This window comes from Lissotriton helveticus, chromosome 8, assembly GCF_964261635.1.
Source record: "Lissotriton helveticus chromosome 8, aLisHel1.1, whole genome shotgun sequence".
NCBI classification, from domain to species: Eukaryota; Metazoa; Chordata; class Amphibia; order Caudata; family Salamandridae; genus Lissotriton; species Lissotriton helveticus.
The window spans coordinates 45446318-45469850 of record NC_136069.1 but is presented as its reverse complement, the minus strand read 5'-3'; the positions used below and the strand labels follow the sequence as shown (position 1 = coordinate 45469850).

Below are 23533 nucleotides of genomic sequence, written 5' to 3'. Positions count from 1 at the left end.
CGCCATGTGAGGATCACCTGGTCCACCTGAGAAATGTACTTGACGCCCTGCAAAAGGCAGGCCTCACTATCAAGGCCAGTAAGCACCAGTTAGGGCAGAACAAGGTTGTATACTTGGACCACCTGGTAGGTGGAGGCCACGTTCAGCCATTGGAGTGCAAAATCCAAATCATTGTGGATTGGATTGGTCCTACAAGCCAGACTTAGGTCAGAGCTTTTCTGGGCCTGACTGGGTACTACAGAAGATTTGATATGGAGTATGGGTCTATTGTGACTCTCCTTAATAGCCTCAATTCTAAGAAGATGCCTAAGAAGGTGATTTGGACAGTTAGCTATCAAGAGGCCTTTGATGCACTGAAGAAAGGCATGTACTCAGCTCCCATTCTGCATAGTCCTGACTATTCCAAACAATTTATTGTCCAGACATATGCCTCTGAGATAGGAATAGGACTAGTGTTATCACAACCTAATGAAGAGGGCCAGGGTCAACCAGTAGCTTTTATCAGCAGAAGGCTGACCCCCACAGAGAAACGTTGGTCAGCCATTTAGATGGTTGGTCTGGGCCTTGAAGAGACTGAGGTCAAACCTGTTATGCACTCACTTCATTGTTCAGACAGACCATAAGCCCCTCTTATGGCTAACACAGAGGTGGTCCATTTCCCTACAGAGGATGGACTTTTCAATGGAACAAGGACCTGGGAGTAACCATGCCAATGCAGATAGACTCAACTGAGCAAGGTTAGTCTTATCTTCTTTCGTTTGGGAAGGGGGTTATGTATGAAAGTAGGATCTTTCTGGCAAAGACACGCCCACTTTTTGCCTGGTGGAGTGTGTTTTGACTGTAATTCACTGGGATACAGCTGATCAGGACCCCAATGACTGTGCTCTCTCCTCTAAATTTGCTAAATGTTCTCCTCTAAATGTGCTCGCTCCTCTATATTTGCTGGCAATTGGCATACTGGGGTACCATTATAAGTCCCTAGTATATGGTACTGAGGTACCTATGGCATTGATACACCAGGGGTATCTCATGGGATGCAGCATGTATTGTGCCACCCAGGGGAGCCCATGCAAACTGTGCATGCAGGGCTGCCATTGCAGGCTGCGTGACAGGATACATGAACCTTTCATTCAGATATAAGATTTCCCTTATATCAGAGTCACTGTGCTTAAAATCCCAAAGGTTGGGTCTTCAGTCCAAAGGCAGGGTGCCCAGTTGTAAGTGCGTGGGTAGTTGTGCACAAGCTGAAGAACCCCTACAAACCGCAAACTCAATTTTCAGGGCTATGTAAGTGCCGGACAGCGATTATAAGGTACGTAGTGGACACTGGCATGTCAAGATGTCCAGCTACATTATTGCTTCCCTAAACCTAGTTTTATCAAACATGTTGGCATTATACAACTACACAGATTCTAGTATTAGTTGCATAATGCCATGTACCTGGGGCTCCTTAGAGGATCCCCCTCTACATGTGTAACCTCTCAGGGTCTGCCTGCCAGCCCACGCTGCTGCCGGTTTCAGAAACTGTTATGCCCCTCTACTGATGAGCTTAACTCTGACAGGCGAAGTTTAATAAAGAGTTCCTGCTATGAACAACCTTTCCTTTAGAATTCAGTCGGTGAGGGAACTTCACAGCTCCACCCGGCTGCATCGAAGGGCACATTTAGTGCCCTCCTTTCATAAACCAGTTTCACCCAGTCCAGGAACCTTTGGCTCCCGCTCTGGCACCTAACAACACAAAGCACAGGGGAGTGTCCACCCTCCTGCCCAGCTCCTCCCCAGGGAGGTGCTCCAGAGGTCCTCTACCATATTGATTCTTGGCCCCTGGGAGCATCTGACTGGCTAGGACATCTGAGTAGTGTCCTTGACCCCCTCTTATATGTGGGTTGCCACAGAAGAAGTCTTCCCCTTTTTGGGGTTGCTTAAGGGTTCCCCTGAGGCTAGGCCCTTAGATTTGTCCCGGCAATAACTTCTGGAACCAACTTCTTGTCGTCTGGAACATGTTCAAAGACTCAACTGGGGAGAGGTGTGGCGCCGCGGCCAGGCGACTGCCGCTGGAATTTGGGGCTCACGGTTCAATCCCCAGCGCCATCGGCAGATTAGCCCAGCACCATGTGACTCTGGGCAATAGCTCGCTTAATCTTCCCAATGGCCCCCAGCGCCTGGAGACCCTTACGGGTGATTGTTCGCGCTTTACAAATGTGGATTATTATTATTATTAACTGCTGGTGAACACTGGAACACTGCTTTTCTTCAAGCCAGGACCCACACCAAGACTGCTCCCGGTAGGAAGAGTCCTGCTGCATCTTCGTCCCTGTGCTCCTATGAGATCTGCAACTCCGTGGCCGTGCATCCTCTGAGTCACCAAGGACTCAGCCTGCATCCCAGCATGAAGGAATCTCTCTTGAAGTGAAGGAGTCACTTCCCTGCATCCGTAGGCAACTCCAAAACTTGTTTGCTGATCCTCTTGTCCCATGGGCATCTCCTGGCTCTGCAACAAAGGTGGTGGTTGGCATCCCTTGTCGCGTGGAGATCCTTCTTCTCTGTGCTGCTAGGGCTTCCTTCCTACCTCCACTGCCTGCTGCTATAGGGTCCTCGAGGAGGCTTCACCAATTCCTTCTGGCTCTCTATCGTCCTGAGGGATGGTCCTGACTTACCCTTCCTGGGCTAGTCCCTCAGACCTAGGTGGTCTGCATTACTGCATCTTCACCTGCGAACCTTTGTTCGTGTTTGCCAAGGCTTGTTGGTGGTCCTGCTGGCCACAGACTCTCCTGCACTCCTCGACCAGTGTGGGACAGCTTGTGAGAGGCTTCTCGGGCTGTATTATAAAGATCACAGGGAGCGCAACAAGCGACCTCTTTGCGCGCCCCCGGGGCACTTTGGTGTAACAGACGGGGCGCAGACGCTTGTGCTACCCCTTCTGTAATACCGTTAGCGCTTGCAAACTTACAAAGCACCAGTGCTACCTTCAGAGGGTGGTCCCTTATTTGCATGGGGGCATGTACCATGCAAATGCGGGAATCCCTTTGCCCCTGGGCCCCCGCCTTATTACAGACGTAGGCACAGAGGTAAAGAAGCTCTCAGGAGGCTCACTGTGGCGCACTGACAGTGTGCCGACTAAGAGCAGCCCTCTGGAGGGAGGAATGGGGGTCTTATGGACCCCCCAAATATCCCTTTGCAGGTGGGTGCAGTCACTCACTGCAGTCGTCAGCAAGGGGATCTCAAATCCCCTTTAAAAGCGCAGGCAGGTTGCCGTCTCCACTGTGAAACACATAGCGGCTGCTTCAAAGCCACTCCGTATTTCACAGGAATGCGCTGCCCCCAGGGCAGCACAAATTTGCAGCTGCCCTAGGGGCAGCACATTCTATGTATTAGGGTGCACTTTCTATGTTTGTGCCTGGCGCACCTGTTTTAGGATGCGCCAGGCGCAAACAAGGAAAGTGCACCCTAATACATAATAGGCCCCTTGGCCTTCTAGAGCATCACCTGGCCTCCACAGCTGCTGTTTACTTCTCACCACATCTCAGCAAGAACATTCAACCAGGTCTGGTATTGTGCTCTTGTGCAGCCTGTTCTCTTCCGGGTGGTTTGCACTCTGTCCCCTCTGCTTTCAGGTTCTTCTAGTCTGCATTCTTCATACTGGTTCCACGGCCTGGTCCACAAGACGCTGTAGCTGAAGAACTTTCACAACACTCCTTTGGCGTCTACAGAGGTTTCCAATATCACTTCACCCCTATGCACCCGGGCTCCCTGGTGCAGGTATCCGTCTCTTTTGGGTATCCACGGGTGGGGTCACTCTCCAACATTCCTACCGCCAATTAGTTCTTTTGGGGTCCTCTGGGAAGGGTCATAAAACTCTTCAATTCATACCTTGAGTTACATGTGTCGTTCTATGGGCGCTGACCCGGTGTAGTCACGCTGCACCCAGGCACCTTGGGGGTCCCTAGCTACTCACCTTGGGTGGTTCCTTGCTTCCCCTGGGGTCCTCCAACCTTGGGTCCTAGTCCCGTTTTGGTACCTATTCTGCATTCCACTATTTTAGTATATGTTTTTTCTATGCTACTTACCTATTTTCTAAGTATTTCATGAATGTTATTGATACCTCCAGGTATCAATACACATGATTTTTTAACATACCCCCTAATATAGAGAATGGGCGGGATGGAGCATAGAAATAGAATAAAGCAGTCTGTGTTGGAGTGAGAGAATGTCACCCTGCAAAAGGGCAAGCCACCCTAAGGGAGGTGAGCATAGAAAGCCCCAACCTGACAAGGTCCTCGCAGGATATGCGGGCGTTAAGAAATCTGCGGTTAGACCATGTCTCTACCAGATACATTGTTACCGAAGGTAAGGAACTTGTTCATCTGATAGAGACGTCTAGCAGCAGATTGCTTAACTTAGAAAAGATACCAAGTTAAAATCTAGTGTGTAGTAATACATATACAGTATTTTCTACTCACCTGGTGTGGTTCTTTCTTGTGTGAAAAGCTTATTGACCGACTATAGTGGTACATGCAATTGCTTTCCACCCTGCTGGATAAGCCTTAGCTGCTCTCCTAAGCTACCCCTTTAAAGCTTTCGCTTTCAGGGACCTAAACACCATCACTAAGGGTTGCCTGGACACAGTGCATAGTGCCTCACCATGGGTGTACACTATATACTGGGGCTAGCCTCCTACATGCTTGAATTAATGTCAGACACTGGTAATTACTCTGGGCCTCATCCCAATCCATCGTTATTTTGCACACTATGCCACCTCAGTTTAGACCAGTGATACTCAAAGTATCACCAGAGCCACCGTACCCAATGCCTGGAAGCATGGTGAGGTCAAACCCCTCCTCAAGAAGCCCTCAGCCAACCTCAACGGACTTGAAAATTACTGACCCATATCACTCCTCCCATCCCCCGGCAAAGTCTAAGAGAAGGTCACCAACCAACCAAGTCACAACCTTTCTTGAGGATTCTGACTAAACCACAGCACCAAGACCTCCCTGATCACACCCACCCAAGACTTCAGATGCCCCCTTGACCAGGGAAGGTCGGCCGCCCTCATCCTCCTCGACCTCTCAGCAGCCTTCGACATGGTCTCCCATTACACCCTCATCACCAGACTACACCACATCAGCATCAACTGGATTGCCTCCTACCTCTCCAGATGAGCTCAGAGTATCCACCTTACACCCTTCGCCTCCTCACCCAAAAACATTTGTGGCGTCCCACAGGGCTCCTCCTTCAGCTCCACCCTCTTCAAAACCTACATGACTCTTCTGGCAAATATCACCCGCACCTACGGACTTGACATTGTCTCCTACACCTATGACACCCAGCTCGTCCTGGACCCAGACACCACAAGCCTCAACTTCCAACCCTCCATGACCAGCATGGCCACCTGGTTGAAAACCAACTGCCTTAAACTCAATTCAGACAAGATGGAGGTCATCAGGAAACAAGCCCACTACCTGGTATGATGCCTGGAAGCCTTCCAAACTCGGCCCAGCACCCACTGCCTATTATCATGCCCGAAACTTTAGAATCATCCTGGACATCCACCTCACCATGATACAACAGATCAACTCTGCCTCCACCACCTGCTCTCACATCATCTGCATGCTCCACAAGATCTTCAGCTGGATCCCCATCTCAATCAGAAAGACAATAACCCAGGCCCTACTCTCCAGCTGACTCGACTACAGCAATGCTCTCTACAACAGAACCACCAAACAACTCCTCAACCGCCTCCAAACCATCAAGAATTTGCCAGCAACCAGAAGATTGAGCATTACCCTTCACCTCAGGGCCCTCCACTGGCTCCCCATTCAGAAAAGATGCCTCTTCAAGCTCCTCACTCATGCCTACACAGCCCTCCATGTAACCGGACCCACCTACATCAACAACTGCCTGATTTTCCACTTTATGCTTGTTGATTTCAGTCCTCTCTGCAGCACTTCTTGTGACTGGGCAGCCTGGACCCCGCTCTGAGTGCATAATAATAAATAGCTATTGGTTTGTATTCTCTACTGTCTGACCGACTCTTCATTTGGTATGGAATACTGAGAGGTGGTCATTAGTGACCTGGGTGGCCCTAAACGAGTCACTTCCTTAAATCGTGGGCACTGAAAAGTATAGTTGATCTCGCTTCCAGCACCTGTGGGATGGAGTTGGCAGAAGGGGGCACAACTCCTATTCTTTCTAAGTTTTCCACTTGTCTGTTGGATACGGATGAAATTCTAACCTGAGTGCATACTTTAAGAAAGCTGCTGCCTTTTGTTGTTTTTTATATATAGCTCTAACTCGACCAGAAGGTGTTGGGGCGCTTTAAATGAGCACCAGTCACGTTACACAAGGACACATTCATTATTGGTAGGCACGGGGCGCTTAAGTGATTTCCCCAGGATCACAGGATGTTGAGCCAAGGCTCGAACCTTGTTCCCCAGCTCCAGGTCACATGGGCACCTTGTGGCTTTAGCAACCTTTAGTGCACAGATATGTGAAAGGCTCTGTGTTAGAAAAGCATCAATGCAAGGACATATATGGGAATCTGAGGAGTTAAAAGCCTTTATGTATTTGAAGCACTATCCTCCTTGAAAAGCAGAGCATTATCTATGTGCTCAAAATGCTGAGATCCACAATAATTGTTTTATAGGTTGCATAAACAAACTACTTGTCGCCTATACAACTGTGCCTAACTTTTTGGTGAAGTAACCGAAACACCGTCATAACAAAATCCATTGGAAAGTGTAAATATCGGCAATTTGGAAATAAAGGAGGTTTATGTTAGTAAAAACACGAGTGGAAGAACAGTTCTTATGAAATAATGTGTGAGGTTTGAGGGGCAGGGAGCGACTGCCAATAGCGCCTAGATATATGTGAGGGTATATGGGGAGGAGGTATATGAGAAAGGTCGGCTAAAATGTAAACTACGGCATAGTAAGAGTGCTACAAATGCGGTAGTCGACTATGGGAGGGCACCAGTGGGAACAAATGGAGTGTTGCAAATACATGGAAGAGGTGGATTGGTGGCATCCACTCGTGTGCACTGAGAGTGGAGCATACTGCAACTACTGAAGCTGCAGCAAGTTAAAGGACATTCACAAAAGAAGCGGAGTAAATCCCAGACAATGAAAGGTGGGGACACCCAGAGACCCATTAGAAGACATACTCACGGAAATGCATACAATTAAGGAAAGAGATACAACAACCACATACATTGTAGATTGTTTTATATAGCGCAAACTCCACCTGAAGGTATTAAAGTGGTTTACGTGGGCACCAGTTACATAACACAAGGACACATTCATTTTTGGTAGGTATGGGGAGATAAAGTGATTGACTCTGAAAGTAAAATCTTCAAATACCCAAGAGGGAATACTAAGGGACAGCGATGACAGATAATACATTGTTTCCACAGAGACTCGTGTGGAGTGCTATCCATGGGCACTGCCCCCTCCCACAAACATACACATTCTGGCCAGTAGGGGAGCTTGTTCTAGACCTAGTCCTTTGACCCCTTGCCTACCTCTTCCTGCTAGGTCCATCCTGTGACCTCCACACGCAGTTAGGCAGTCTACTTGTGCGTCCACCTAACACACGGGGGGACAGAAGTGGCCCGCACACCCACTGTCTCAAAGAGCCAGGGCCCCCAAACACAGATTTGATGCTTTCCTGGGTGGCTGACACTGTTCTGACTAAGGTGCTCACAGGTCACCGATGCTCTCTGAGTGTCACACTGGGCCCCGGGTAAGGTTCTCCTCCACACCAGAAGTCAGCCGGCTGGGGTACCTCCAGGAGCCACACCTCTCGGCTCTCACCACCCTCCTCCTTGCCGCCCTGGGCGTTGGGCTCAGTGGAGGATGGCTGCAGCAGCTGGTAGTAGTGGCAGTCACGCTCGTCCTCTGGGTCATAAGGTGGCGCCAGAATGTCGAGGAAAGCAGCAGGCCCGTCCAGAGCGCTGATCTGGTGCAGGTTGGCCCTGTGCGGGCTGAGCAGGCAGGGAGCGCTGGTGGGGCCGAACTGGCCGAATGATAGGCGCGGGGCTCGGTGCAGCGCGTCTCTCTGAAAGGGCTGGAGGGGCGGGCTGAATGGGGGGGTGACATGGTCCCGGACACCTCCTGCAGCCGGTCGAAGCCACAGATGCTGAGGGTGCCATAGATCACCTTCATCATGCCGCAGATGCCCAGGTGGTCGTGCAGCGGTTCAAAGTGAAAGTGGCCATGCACGCCCAATAAAAGCATTTTGCCAATCACGAGCCAGCCTTTGACTATAAACACAACCCTCTTACGTCACACCTGCAACGCGCATTCCAGGAAACACAATAAAACAACATCCTCCTCCTCGGCCCCTCCTCCCGGCAGATGCTGGAAAGCAAAGTGAGAAATTGCAATTTTTAAATTGAACACTTTGGCAATTACTTTTTTTGGCACTTACTAGACAAACTGAATGCCCCATTCTTCCGACAACACGTGTCTGTGGAAAGGCCAGATCTGAGGCTTGCATCATGAGTTCGTATGTGGAGTCTGCAGGCAGCTTATAAAAGAAGACGTGAGCAAAACCGAAACCTTCCGGGGGGGAGACTTCCGTCTTCGTAAGCCCGCGCCAGCGCCCACGGAGTGCATGGCCAAACAAGCAGTGCTGGTGACGTGGTGCTCCCATGCCCGAGGGAGAGCCCCGCGGAGGCTGCAGAAGTCCAGAATGGCGGTAAGTGGGGCTTACTGGGAGGGGGGGTGCGCTCGCGTGTGTGTGTGTGTGCGTGTGTTGTGTGTGTGTGTGTATGTGGGCGGCGGCGGCGGGGGGGGCAGAGTCTCTGTATGTGTGTGTGCGTGTAGGTGCGCTTGTGTGTGTGTGCGGCGGGGGGGTCTCTGTATGTATGTGCGTGCATGGGCGCTCGTGTGTGTGTCTCTGTGTATGCGCATGCGCGTGTCGTGTTGGAGCTTCCCAGGAGACAGCAGCTGGCCACAGCGAGCGCGTTCGCGTGCGCGTGGCCGGCTCAAATCGCCTCCTTGGAGAGGAAATGCGCGCGGCCAGGTGCTGTCTCCTAGGAAGCAGACTCAGTAACAATAGATCTCTGGCGAGACAGCGCTTCGCGCTGCTCAACGCCACGAGACCTAAAAAGAAATTGATATCACTGCTCAGGGGAAGAGAAACAGATGTAAAATTGGCAACCCTGGCAACAAGACCTCGGATCACAGATCTGTACTGGAGAAAGTACTGAAGAAGGACTGCCCTGCTGTGTCCTAAACTCAGCAAAGAGAGGCTGCATCGAAGACTAGATTGCACCTGCTGCATCTTAAGCCGGCAAAGAGAGGACTTCTGCCTGTGGTGTCCCACTCGAGGAAATGTCGTTATCAAGCCTAAGATTAAGTGCACCGCCATCACTGAATGCAACACAACCAGCTCCAACACCAGAAATCTTTGCCTTTGTGAAGGAACTCAGGGCCACATCTTCCATTTCTGCTACCATCATTCCATACCAGGAACTCTGCACTTAACCCTCCCACTACTTCACAAACAAAATCAACACCATAGGCAACAACTTCGTCCTTCCAAACCGGAGATCTCCAACATCAAAGCACGCCACTACAAAAACTGCAGAATGCATCAAAATCAGCTCTAACACCAGAAATCTTCACCATAGTGAATAAATTCATGGCCACATCTGCCATTTCCATTAACATCACCAGAAAAGTTGACTTCAAGAGTCAGTTGACTGACTCCCTGCTACAGCCTAAGAGCCTTAAAAGCTGAAAAAGCCTGCTTTGGCGAGTTGGTAGCCAAGAACTCCTGATCGCTGCTGACTGCCGAAGCACAGCTTGGGAAACTGTAAGAAGGTAGGATCTTTCTAGCCTGGTTACCCCCACTTTTGGCCTGGTGTCTTTGTGTTTTTGACCTAGTCTGCTGGAATCCTGTTAATAGGGATCCCAGCAACTGTGCTTTCTCCCCTAAATTGACATAGTAAGTACTCCACAGTTGGCTAGTGATGTACCCTTGTAAGTCCCTGGTATATGGAACTAAGGTACCCAGGGCATAGGTACACCAGATGTCGCCCATGGGCTGCAGCATGCATTGTGCCACCCATGGGAGTCACCTTAAACTGTGACTGTAGGCCTGCCATTGCAGCCTGTGTGAGTTAGTCCTAGCACCACTTACAACAGATACACGTTTCCTTATATTTCAGGTCACTGCACTTAAAACCTATGTCACCCCTATGCAGGCTCTTCGGTCCTGAGGGCAGGGTGCTTGGTTATGAGTATGGGGGTGTCCCTGCATGAGCATGACACCCCTACAAACCCCAGAGTCGATTCTCCAGGCTTTGTAACTGCGGTCGGCCATTTTTAGACATATAGTGGACATCTGTCATTACGAGATGTCTAATTATATAATGGCTACACTGAACCCTGTCACGTTTGGTATCAAACATGTTGGTTTCATACCCCAACACTGATTCTGTGTTATAAGTATGATCCTATGTAGGGGACCCCCTGTACTCCCAGTAACAGCCTTTCAGGGTCTGCAAGCAAGCTAGTGCTGCTGCCGACCACAGACACGATTCTGCGCTCCTGCTAATGAGCCAAGCTTGAGATGGGGAAGGTAGAACAATATGATTCTTGTCACAAAGAGGTTAGACAACCTCCCAGACAGGGCTTATTGTATTGGGCTGGCGTGGGGGTGCTCGACAGTGCCACAAGGCTGCATTGAAGGGCAAATTTGGTATCATCCTTGGATACTCCAGTTTCAATCAGTTCAGGAACCCTTGGTTCCCGCTCTGGCACAAAACTGGACAAACGACATGGGAGTATCCACCCCTCTATCCAACCCCTCCTCTGGGAGGGACCCTCGAGTCGTTCCAACCCTTTCCTTACAGTACTCAAAGGCTTCTCTGTGGGTGGGTCCTTAGATTCATCGAGGAACAAGGCTCAACCATGAAACAACGTCACTCTTCAATCGTCTGGACACTTGGCCTTCGACAGGAACGAGACTGCATCAAGGAAGACTCCTGCTGCTGGTGGTCTTGCTGTTTTTCAAGTCTTATTCATCGTCTCTGTCTGTGCTTCATCTAGGTTCTTCCACAGACCTGTGGGCATCAAGAACACCCAAAGAAATCTCCCTTGGAGTGAAGAAGTCACTCCCCTGCATCTGCAGGCACCGCAACGAAGCTGACCGGTATACTGCTCCTGTCCGCCTACAGACTTCCCAAGGCCCAGCAACACAGGTGGTGGTTCTGCCGATCCCTAGAGGCCTGACCTGTCTTCTCAGCAATTTTGAGGACGGTATCTCTAGTCGGGCTGCAGGGACCAAATCGCTGTGCACTGTTTCAACTGGCCATTGCCAAGGCTTGTTGGCTCTGCACTTCAGGGATCTTCGGGCGATAAAAGAAGCTAAAGCCTTCAGCACCTCTTCCCTCCAAGATCAGTGTCCTCACTGCAGTCTCAGCTCCATGGGTCTTCATCTTTTTTGAGCTGCTCAAAGTCCTCTTGCAACTGCTGTTGCTTCGCCAGTGGGTCCTTCTGAGGGCTACGCCAACCAACCTTCTCCTCTTCTTCTACCCCAGCCACTGTTGCAGGAAAGCAGCTCTAGCTTCCCCATCTTAGAGCATGCTTGTCCAGTGGGAGGATGGATGGTCAATTTACTGCCTTAATGAGGTCTGTCACTACAGACCTCTAAGTCTTAGAGATTGTAGAAAATGGGTATGCCATACCCTTCCAGGAGAACCCCCCTCCCTTTCCCCAAGACAATGGCTTTGCTTGGAACAGCATCTTCTGCTTCTCCAGCAATAGGTGCACATGGTGCTTCAAAAGGGTACAATAGAGGTAGTTCCAGAGCAGGAATGGGGAGTTATTCCCGATACTTTCTGATTCCCGAAAAAAACAGTCATTTGTGGCCAAACTTGTTCCTCAAACAGGAAAAGTTAAAAATGCTGACCCTAGTAAAGGTTCTTCTTGGAGAAGGAAGTTTGGATGGGTTTGAGCAATTTGCGTATTTTCACATCCCCATTCTGAAATCGCATCGGTAGTATCTCTGTTTTACAGTGAGGTCTCACCATTATCAGTTTGCAGTCCTTCCGGTCGGCCTTACTTCCACACCTCAAGTCTTCACAAAGGTGATGCTAGCACATCTCAGGTCATGGATTCCGGTATTCCCGTATCTGGATGACTGGCTGCTCAAATCAAAGTAGCCAGAGATTGTGTTGTGCCATTTCCAGTTGGCAGCACAACTGTTGCTCAGTTAGGGATTTTCAATAAACGTACCCAAATCTCACTTGGTGCCCTCTCAGCGCAACATAATCATAGGGGCCGTACTGGATACTAAAGTGACTGATAACTTTCTGCCTCCTCAGTGGATTACGGACATTCAGGCTATGATTCCACTGTCTCAGAATGGAGCTCTTGTTCCATTCCTGAGGGTCTTGCATCTGCTTGGTCTGTTAGCTTCCTGCATTATGTTGATCAATCATGTACGTTGGCATAGGAGGTCTCTTCCGTGGCACCTCTGCAGGCAGTGGTTTCAACACAACGGGATCTCGAGGAGTAAGTCAAGATCTCTGGAGACACTGTAGCAGATCTGCAATGGAGGGGTGTGTTCGACAACCTGTCTCAATGGATGCCGTTTCACCCTCCTCCTCCAGTGGCCACAGTGATTACAAATGCCTCCACTCTAGTGTGGGGAGATATCTGCCTGATCTTGAGGTTAAAGGTCTTTGGCCTTCAAATGAAAGGTTGTTGCACACCAATCTTCTGGAATTGCAGGTGACACATCTGGCTCTTAGGGTCTTCCTCCCTTTCCTTTGTGGTCAGTCAATTCATGTCTTACCAGACAATACTACTGTGATGTGGTATATCAACAAACAGGGAGGGTAAGGGTCATATCTTCTCTGCAGAGAAGTTCTGTAGCTTTGGTCTTGGACTCAGGATAATTGAAAATCATTTGGCCAGAGTTCTAAATGTACGTGTAGCCAGTCTCATTCGGCAGTATTCAGCCGATCACCAGTGGCGTCTCCATCCGGAAGTGGTACTACACATTTATGGAATGTGGGGGATTCCTCAGTTAAACCTGTTTGCCACTCACAAAAACGTGCACAGGCCATCATTCTGCAGCCTCCAGTATACAATGCAGGGAGCGTTGGGGTTGCGTTTCAGTTAGATTGGGGGTTCAAGCTTCTTTACACGGTCCCCAAACCCTTGATTCCTCAGGTTCTGAGGAAGATTCATCAAGACTGGGCCCAAGTCATATTACTGGCCCCAGATTGGCCGCAAAGAGTCTGGTACACAGATCTTCCCTACCTCTCATTGTGCCCTCCGTCTCCCTCTCTGGGCAGACCTCTCACAGTTGCAGGGGCATGTTCTACACCCCTACATCCAGAACCTGTACCTACATGCCTGGAGATTGAATGGGGCAACCTGAGTTCTTTCTGTCTCCCACCTGAAGTGATGGTCTATGCTGGCATGTGGGTGAAATTTGTTAAATGGTGTGGAGAGAAGTACATTGGCCCTTTGAAATCCCATTTATCAGGTATTTTAAGTTTTGAGCTAATCCTGGTGCAACAAGGTTGCGCTGTTGCAACAGTTAAAGGGTATCTAGCTGCCTTATGATCATTTCTTTGTTTGCCTGATCAGCCTTCACTTTTTAAGTCCCCTATAGTGATGAGATTTATTAAGGGTCTCATTATTAGGTTTCCTCCCGCTCCGTTTAGAATGCCTCAGTGGGATCTTATCTTGTACTTACTTTTCATAGGTTTCTCCTTTTGACCCCTTGCATAGTTGCCCGTTGAGGCTTGTTACCTTTTAAAATATATTCTTTGTTACTATTACATCTGCTAGAAGAGTGAGTGAGTTGAAGGCCCTTAGTTCTAAGCCTCACTTCACATCCTTCCATGCAGATAAGATGGTGCTTAGGACTGGAGCTGCCCTCCCCCACATCCATCAAAGGAGGAGAGACTTTATTCTCTCTAAGCCGGAATCAACAGAACTTTTCTACACAAACTCCAAATCATCCAGAACGCTGCAGCCAGACTCGACCTCGGGACACTGTGTCACATGCACATTACCCAATGCCTACGAGGCCTCCACTGCCTCCCCATCGAGAAAAGGATCACCTTCAAACTCCTCACCCACGCCTACAAATCCCTCAACAACATCGGACCCAAATACCTAAACAACAGAGTATCCTTCCACCTATCCATGAGGAACCTTCGCTCGTCCGACCTCACCCTGGCAGAGGTCCCCCACACCCACAGTAACAGAACCGGCGGGAGAGCCTTCTCCTATATCTCAGCCAAGACCTGGAACAAGCTCCCTGGGAACATCAGACGCTCCCGACCCTGCACATGTTCAGGAAGGACCTCAATACCTGGCTCTTCGACTGATCCGGAGCCGCCCCCGCCTCTCCCCAGCACCTTGAGACCCTCACGGGTGGATAGCACGCTCTACGAACCCGTGATTGAATGATTGAACCCCAAGAAGGCTGTGAGTTTCTACATGGACAGAAGCTGTTGGTTTAGATTGGACAACCAGCTGTTTGTTGGATAAATGAGCAAGATGAAGGGGAAAGCAATCCACAAGAAAACTTATCCGGGTGGTTAGTCCTGTGCATCAAGATCTGCTACGCTATGGCTAAGAAGGAGCCACCTGAAGGTTTTTGAGCTCATTCTATCAGAGCTAAATCTTCAAATGCTGCTTTGGCTGGAGGTGTCCAAATGATTGACATCTGGAAAGCAGCAACTTGAGCCTCCCTCCACACGTTTGCAAAGCATTATTGCTTGGATTTGGAAGTGAGGAGAGACAGCCATTTTGCTGGGTACTGTGTTACAGGATGTTTTGGTATAAGCGGGCAGGAACCCACCTCCAAGTGCAGGACTGCTTGTGGATTCTATTCAAAAGGTGAGAAATCCACAGGTAGATATATCCATCAGAAGAACAAGTTACTTACATTTGGTAACGCTCTTTCTGGTGGATACAGTATCTGCCTGTGGATTCCTCACAGACCCACCCACTCGTTTGCTTATGCCAAAAATGAGTTTGTATATAATTCATATGGAGATGCTTCTTATGAGATTTTCGATATAACTCTTTTATTCAATTACATGTTATTATTTCATTAATGTAATATGTACTGTATACTCCATATGCTTGTCCGAAATGTTGTTGGTTTACCTGTTCGCCTCGAAGGCACAGAAGAAATGGGTGGAAACGGGTGTCAGCATGCCAACAAGGTATTTTTATGATTAAGATGTCACGCGGAGTCGCGTGCGGAGCCATGGTATTGTGACATCCTCGTTGACGTGGGAGAGCTATGGAGAAAAGTTTCGGTGGAATGCTGCCCATTGGGTATATTAAAAAAAAGGCGAGCAATCCACAGGCAGATACTGTATCCACCAGAAAAACGGTTACCGAAGGTAAGGAACTGGACTTCGGAGGGATTACATTTACTATTCCCACTCCACTCTGTGCATCAGTAGGGAAAGTGTTGCACTTCAGAGGGGTTACATTTAATATTCCCACTCCAGACTGTTCAACAGTAGGGAAAGCGTTGGACTTATTACAGGTAAAATTTAATATTCCAACTCCAGTCTGTTTAACAGTAGGGAATGCGTTGGACTGCGAAGGGAATACATTTACCATTCCCACTCCAGTCTGTGCAACAGTAGAGAAAATGATGGACTTCTGAGGGGTTAATTTTACTATTCCCACTTCAGTCTGTGCAACAGTAGGGAAAGTACTTCTCTTCAAACACATAACAGTTTTTTAATAACCCTACTCATTTGCAACAAATAAAAAACTCTTAGTATGAAAATTATTAATTAACCCTAACTATAACTACCTACTGGCGACCGCCAGTAGGTAATATATATATATATATTCACTGAAAAAACCATAGGTTATACACTATATATAGTTAGGAATTAGCATTTAAAAAACCTTATTTTACTCACACAAAACCATTGAAATTCCATATATAGTTAGTTGCACTAACTATATATCGCGCACCCGCAATCCACTGCTGATCATGTCACATATTACATCATTCATGACATGGTCAGTGACATCACTGATGACATCACTGATGACATCTCAAATGACATCACTGATGACATCACTGATGACAACATCCAGTGACTGTATTTTTCTGTAAAGTTAAAATATGTCTTGAGTGGATGTATAAGTGTCTGGATGAAGGATTTAGTAGGTGCATGACTGACTGTATGAGTGAGTGATTAAATGTGTCTCACTGAATGCATGGGTTAGTGACTAAACTGTCTTAATTTGTGCATCATTATGTCTGTTGTTCTGTAAACTGCTGCATGTGTTGATCATTAGCTATACGAGAGGCTATATGTGTTATTAATTGGTTGCCCAAGTATTTCTATGGGAGATTGAGTTTGTGTGGGGGTGGCTGGAAGGTGTGTGACTCTATGCATAGATGTGTGAGCAGTTTATTCACTAGGTGTATGAGTTCAAGAGTGCATGTGGAAACAGCTACATGGGCAGTTGACTGTGTGCATGAGTGTATTGATGAGTGAATGGATATCTCAATGCTACATGTCATAGTAAGTACATATGTAAAACACAGTACATGTGAGAGTTGGCATATATAAATAACTGTGCATGAGAGCCACTGAATGAGTGAGTGGTTGTATCGATCATTGTGAACTTGTATCAGGGATTGTATAAGAGAGTAAATATGTGTTAGTATATGTTTCAATAAGTAAGGTGTGTTTAACTGTATAGTTGAAGAAATGGAGGTGAGATTGTTTCTTTGCATGACTGACTGGGTGTGTGAGTAACTCCATGGATGAGTGGCAGTGTGTGAGTGTCTGTATACACTGAGTGTATCTAAGGTTATATTAGAGTCTGAAGAGGTTTATCGTATTAGCACAAGAATGATGTCAAATGAGATGTCATCAGTGATGTCATCAGTGATGTCATTTGAGATGTCATCAGTGATGTCATCAGTGATGTCACTGACCATGTCATGAATGATGTAATATGTGACATGATCAGCAGTGGATTGCGGGTGCGCGATATATAGTTAGTGCAACTAACTATATATGGAATTTCAATGGTTTTGTGTGAGTAAAATAAGGTTTTTTAAATGCTAATTCCTAACTATATATGGTGTATAACCTATGGTTTTTTCAGTGAATTTTCAAGGTTTTGTAAATGCTAATTCCAACTATATATGGTCTATAACCTATGGTTTTTTCAGTGAATTTCAATGGTTTTTTAATAGCAAATATCATAAGCTGTCGAATGTCAAGTACGTGGTAAGTAAAAACATTTTCGTGTTTATGCACACTGATCTGCTTTGAATACTGCCCCCACCCCTCATTTCTATTAGGAGTACTCTCTCTTTGCAGATAGTGAAGGGTAGTTAACGCAGCCCTTTGCCCCCTTTGTAATACGTCGTGCCTGCTTCTCTCTCCATTTGATTGATTGTTCTCTTTGGTTCATTCTCTATTTACAAACAAGCACAGAGTCGCAATACTCTGTTTAGTCTTTGCAGATAGCGAAAAATCGTGTAAAAAAACAAAAGGAATCGAGCAAAATCAGTAGGCCACTAATGGGATCTCTTTTTGACCTCGCTAAAATAGAAACATTAGGAACAAACTGTTGAAAATAGCAATGCGTATGTACATAAGCGGCGTTCATTTGTGTTCACAGTACCCCTTGTTGATTGTTTCAATCGAGCATTGAATTGTTCGAAGTTAATTCTCTTAAGGATCTTCTCTACCTGCAAACGAGGAAGAATAGGAATATTCTCTCTCCCTTTGCAGATAGTGAAGGGTAGGTAACGCAAGCCTTTAACACGTCGTACCTATTTCATTCCTCATTGATTGATTGATTGTCCGAACATTGACTGTTTGGGAATTAGTTCTTTTTGGAGGTATTCCCTGTTTGCAAATAAACGTAGGAAAATCTTTGCAAGTAGTGAAAGGGTACGTAATGCGGACCTTTCACCCCCGTTGTAATCTGTCATGCCTATCTACTCCCCACTGATTGATGCACCTTTTTCACCCGGACCATTTACTAGAGATACGTCATCTGGCCCGACCAGAGAGCACCCCTAGTGAAAAGGACATATGCAATAATAACGAAGTGATCACTGTATCCTGTTAACAGAAACTTTACCATGAAACAACCTGGAAAGAAAAAAATAGGAAAACGAAAATCAGTAGGCCACTGATGAACATGAACTTTTATTAAACAACAAACAAAGAAACGATAACATAACGTAATGATAAAACCTATTAATGTCCTAGAAACAAGAAAACGTTAAAGTATGCCAGTGGTGAGAGACCAGAAAAACAGTCCGAGAAACCAAATCACCCCTCGCTGTCCCAACTCATGCACTCTGAAAAGTTCAAAGTTTTGAGGAGTGCTTGTAACATTGTCTGAAGCCTATTTGCAATTGCTTCATCTTCACTATTCTTAAAGTAAGTGGGGGCTGTTGTGATGCGGTGCCACCCTGAACCGCTTGACGGAGGCCCCCGAGGGACGGTGTCATGTCGCGGACTCGGAGGGGGCGCTTGGCTCCGGCCCCCTCCCCAAGTCGTGTTGCCCTGGTGTGGCCTGAGATCGCCCCCGACATAGGTGGCCGGCTCCCGGGGTCAAGCGGAACTTTTTTCCTTTTGGTGACTCTTCCATTCTTCACCTTGTCCCACAATCCGTTTCACCTAAAGACACGCTGTAGTGGGGCACCCCTTTTCCGTTTCATTTGCCATTCAGCCCGCTTTTGCTACACTGTGCCTCTTCCGCTATTCAGCTGTTTACCGCCCGCTCTTTCGACTACAGCGTCTCGCTCACCATGTACTTGAGTTGCTCCCGCTCTTGCGGCGCAGCGATAGGCGGCTGCCACAGGACTCTCAAAATGGCGGCCATCTCTTCAGATTTGGGCGTGGTCCACTAAAATGGGCATGCGACACCTTGGAACTCGGACGCTTGTCTGCTAGAGCTTGGGCTCCATTCGCGAAAGCGTCCCCTCATCCTTGAAGATTCTACAAAAGTCTTGGGGGCCCCCGACTCCCGCAGGCTTCTGGTGGGGAGCGCCTAGCATGATTGCTCGTGGAATGGCCACGACGGAGCTACGAAATGGTGGTGCTCTCATGCTAACGCCAGCTTCAGTCTGAAACATCCAGAAACACTGTAGACTACCAATTCGATCAGTTCCGGTAGCGCTCCAACGTGACCCGGTAGAGAAGAACTTGCCCTCCCCTCTTTGACTGATGGTTCTTGTTGCCTGTCCCTTCTGTTGTCATTTAACAGAACTATTTAGCCTGCTGAAAGGGGTTGTGTGCCGTCCGCTGGTTGGTGGAGACATTTTGACTATATTCTGGACCTGCGTTGTCGCGTAATGCGTCATATGACGCGCCGCGTTAGAAAGTTTAATAAATTATGAAACACAATAAACAATCCTTAAAAAATAAAAAATAAATAAAAATAATCAACAAAACCAACAATCAATTAACATACAGTATTTGAAAAGTCTATCATTCATTTTTCATTGCAGTACGCTGCCCAGAAAGCTTCCCGGTTCCCGGACCGGGCGCTACCCACGCAAAAAAACAAAAAAAACGGTATATATTTTTTTGCCCTGCGAGAACCTTTCAAAGCCTCCACATCAAACCTAGGGGGTCAGGGACGATCTACTATGCCCCCTTATGGTCATTTGCCCCTTCGCTTTGGCCTCCTCTTGTCTCTCGATCCTACCGAGAGACAAGATGGCGGCCGCTACGGACTGTTTGGAATGTTTACAGACGCCGAAAAACCAATCAGCTTCGCAAACCTCCGTAACGCGAAAAGTACGCAAAGCGGAGCGCTGTTACAGATATATATCTTTTTTTGAACGTTAATTTCTCAAAATCCACTGGAGCACATATATTGAGACCTAGCAAAGGCACATCGGGCTACCAGTCCCTACAATTTTGCCAAGTTTCGTGCAAATCCATTCAGCCGTTCGATTATTATTATTATTTTTTTTTTTGCCCCGCGGGGCCCTTTTAAAACCTCCACATCAAACCTAGGGGGTCAGCGAGGATCTACTATTCCCCCTTATGGTCATTTGCCCCTTCGCTTTCGCCTCCTCTTGTCTCTCGATCCTACCGAGAGACAAGATGGCGGCCGCTACGGACTGTTTGGAATGTTGACAGACGCCGGAGAACCAATCAGCTTCGCTTCACAAAGCTCCGTTGCGCGAAAAGTACGCGTCCTGGGCCGCTGCCCGGTCCGCTGTTACAGATATATATCTTTTTTTAAACGTTAATTTCTCAAAATCCACTGGAGCACATATATTGAGACCTACAAAAGGCACATCGGGCTACCAGTCCCTACAATTTTGCCAAGTTTCGTGCAAATCCATTCAGCTGTTCGGGCTAAAAGTGAGGCCAACCGCCCTATGGAAATTAACATGGGAAAAACGCATTTTGGGACCCCCCTTTTTTCTCGGCCCCCCCTTGACGAACCCCCCCCAAATTTTCAAAGGCTGCTCAGAAACAAAATGTGCCATTTTCCTGAAAATTTCAGCCAATTCCGTCCACAAACGCCAAAGTTATTAGACATAGAATTTTCAAAAAACCCATAGGGAAAAAATCCTAACTATATATACCTACTGGCGACCGCCAGTAGGTAATATATAAAAATATATATATATACATATATATATATATATTTTCTACTGGCGTTCGCCAGTAGGTAGTTTTGTAAGGACCTAGTTTCCATAGGAAATCCACAAAATTCTATTTATAATAACTTTGGCACCGGTGGACGAATCTTCACGAATTTCTAAAAGAAGATAGCCCGCTCCGCTCCTTCCCTGAAAGTTTTGGGGAGATTTGTCTAGTGGGGGCTGAGAAAAAAGGGGGGGTCCCAAAACGTGGTTTCCCCATGTTATTTTCCATAGGACGATTAGACACGGCTACAGCCCAAACTGCTGAACGGAATTACAAGAAATTTGGCAAAGTGGTAGAGTCTGATTCGCAGATCACACTTTTGCTTAAATGGTGTAAATTCCTCCAGTAGTTCCTGAGAAAATCAAAAGAAAAAAAATATATATCTAACATTCCGAGCACGAGCTGCATGCTGATTGGCTGTCAACTGTCTGTCAACACTCCAAACCAGAAATTGTTGGCAGCCATCTTGGGACCAATATACATGATAGCACCTCATTAAAAAGCATTGCAGTTAATAGAAGGTTTTAAGACTTTAGTTACATTATAAATCATTTGTTGATGGTACCATACTAATTTTAGGAATTGTGGTGTGTTCTACGGTGATTTTATCATGTGAAAAAGCCTTCTGCTGGGATATCATGAATCATGTTTGAAAGAAAACTATTATCTCATGCTTTTCACACAGTGGTTTGGAAGGGGATCTATAAGCTAAACTGAAAGCATATTTTCTGTAAATTCACATTATCTTTCTCAGTCATGTGGGAATGAAGTCTGGCGTTCTCAGTAAAACATGTACATCCAACAAGGACAGAGACTGTCAGTTGATTCCTTTGTGTTCTACTGCAGCCTCCTAGAGTGTTCTAAAGAACAACTAGAGCGCTAACAGTCCTACTTATGACAAACGTATGGCACACCTGAAGCCATCTTGATTGGAATAAAGTGGTAACTCTTAAAACATTTAATTTAAAAATGAACAACATAAGGGGGTTCATTTTGCCATAGAAAGTATGATTAGTGCTCCAGAAAGAAAAATTAGGGCACATTTAGAGTGACTTCTCAAATCCTCTTCTATTTCATTAAGAAATTCCGACATGCAGACTGAAACATGCACTTTCAATACCAGCAGCAGACTTCCCTAGTGAGCAGTAGCTTTACCACAGTAATCTAATACGCAACTAAAGCGCTAACATTCTGAATTTTTGGCAAATGTGTGACACATCTGAATGCCTCCTTGATGGAATCAAAGTAAAAAACTGAAAGTATTTCCTACTAAAGAGACTGTAGTAAATGAGGAAATTAGGAAACGTAATAACAAATAAGTCTCCCAAGATGGCCACCAGAGACAAAAGAGCCTAAATGTAGCACAAATATCACCCAGATGTAGCCCAAATATAGCCCAATGACAGAATGGCCAGAGTGTTCTAAAGAACAACTAGAACGCTAACAGTCTTACTTATGACAAACGTATGGCACACCTGAAGCTATCTTGATTGGAATAAAGTGGTAACTCTTAAAACATTTAATTTAAACAGGAACAACATGAGGGGGTTCATTTTGCCATAGAAATTATGACTAATGCTCCAGAAAGAAAAATTAGGGCACATTTTGACTTCTCAAATCCTCTTCTATTTCATTAAAAAATTCTAACATGCAGACTGAAACATGCACTTTGAATACCAGCAGCTGACTTCCCTGGTGAGCAGTATCTTTACTACAGTGATCTAAGGAGCAATTAGAGTGCTAACATTCCGAATGTATGGCAAATGTGTGACACATCTGAATGCCTTCTTGATGGTACCAAAGTAAGCAAGCATTGAAAATGCAATAGGTTTCGCCCTCGTTTAAGTTAAAGCAATTCTGTTTGTAATTAGGTGACTCTTTAGCTTTGCTTGTATTAGTGTTTTTCAAACTTTCATGTACATAACATGCATTTGTATACGTATATGTATATGTATGCATGCATTTATATTTGTATTTATATAGATATGCATTTTATATATATGTTTATATATGTATGTATATATATATATACACACCTACATATATATAAATGCATATGCATATATATATGTGCATATGTGTGAGTGTAGAGAGAGGTAGAGAGAGGTAGAGAGGTAGAGGTAGAGAGGTAGAGGTGTAGAGGTAGAGAGGTAGAGGTAGAGAGTAGTAGAGAGAGAGGTAGAGAGTAGAGAGTGAGTATTAGAGAGTAGAGAGTGAGTAGTAGAGAGTAGTAGAGAGAGTAGCAGAGAGTGAGTAGTAGAGAGTAGTAGAGTGAGTAGTAGAGAGTGAGTAGTAGAGTAGTAGAGAGTGAGTATTAGAGTGAGTAGTAGAGAGTAGTAGAAGAGAGTAGTAGAGAGTGAGTAGTAGAGAGTGAGTAGTAGAATGAGTAGTAGAGTGAGTAGTAGAGAGAGTAGTAGAGAGTAGTAGAGAGAGTAGCAGAGAGTGAGTAGTAGAGAGTGAGTAGTAGAGAGAGTAGTAGAGAGTAGTAGAGCATTAGAGAATGAGTAGTAGAGAGTGAGTAGTTGAGTGAGTAGTAGGGAGTAGTAGAGAGTGAGTAGTAGAGTGAGTAGTAGAGAGTAGTACAGAGCCAGTAGTAGAGGGTGTAGTAGAGAGTGAGTAGTAGAGAGAGAGTAGTAGAGTGAGTAATAGAGAGTGAGAAGTAGAGAGACTAGTAGCGAGTGAGTAGTAGAGAGTAGTAGAGAGCGAGTAGTAGAGAGTGAGTAGTGGAGAGTGAGTAGTAGAGAGTAGTAGAGAGAGAGTAGTAGAGAGCGAGTAGTAGAGAGAGAGTAGAAGAGAGTGAGTAGTAGAGAGTGAGTAGTAGAGAGTAGTAGAGTGAGTAGTAGAGAGAGAGTAGTAGAGCGAGTAGTAGAGTAGTAG

At 46.5% G+C, this 23533-nt stretch overlaps 1 long non-coding RNA gene and 1 pseudogene across 1 annotated transcript in view; both read right to left on the bottom strand.

Annotated features, from left to right (window-relative positions):
* Positions 1–23533, bottom strand: part of LOC144771453 (uncharacterized) — a 112052-nt gene that overhangs the window by 33254 nt on the left and 55265 nt on the right. The gene's annotated exons all lie outside the window — the stretch shown is intronic.
* Positions 7702–8231, bottom strand: LOC144773111 (2-aminoethanethiol dioxygenase-like; annotated as a pseudogene).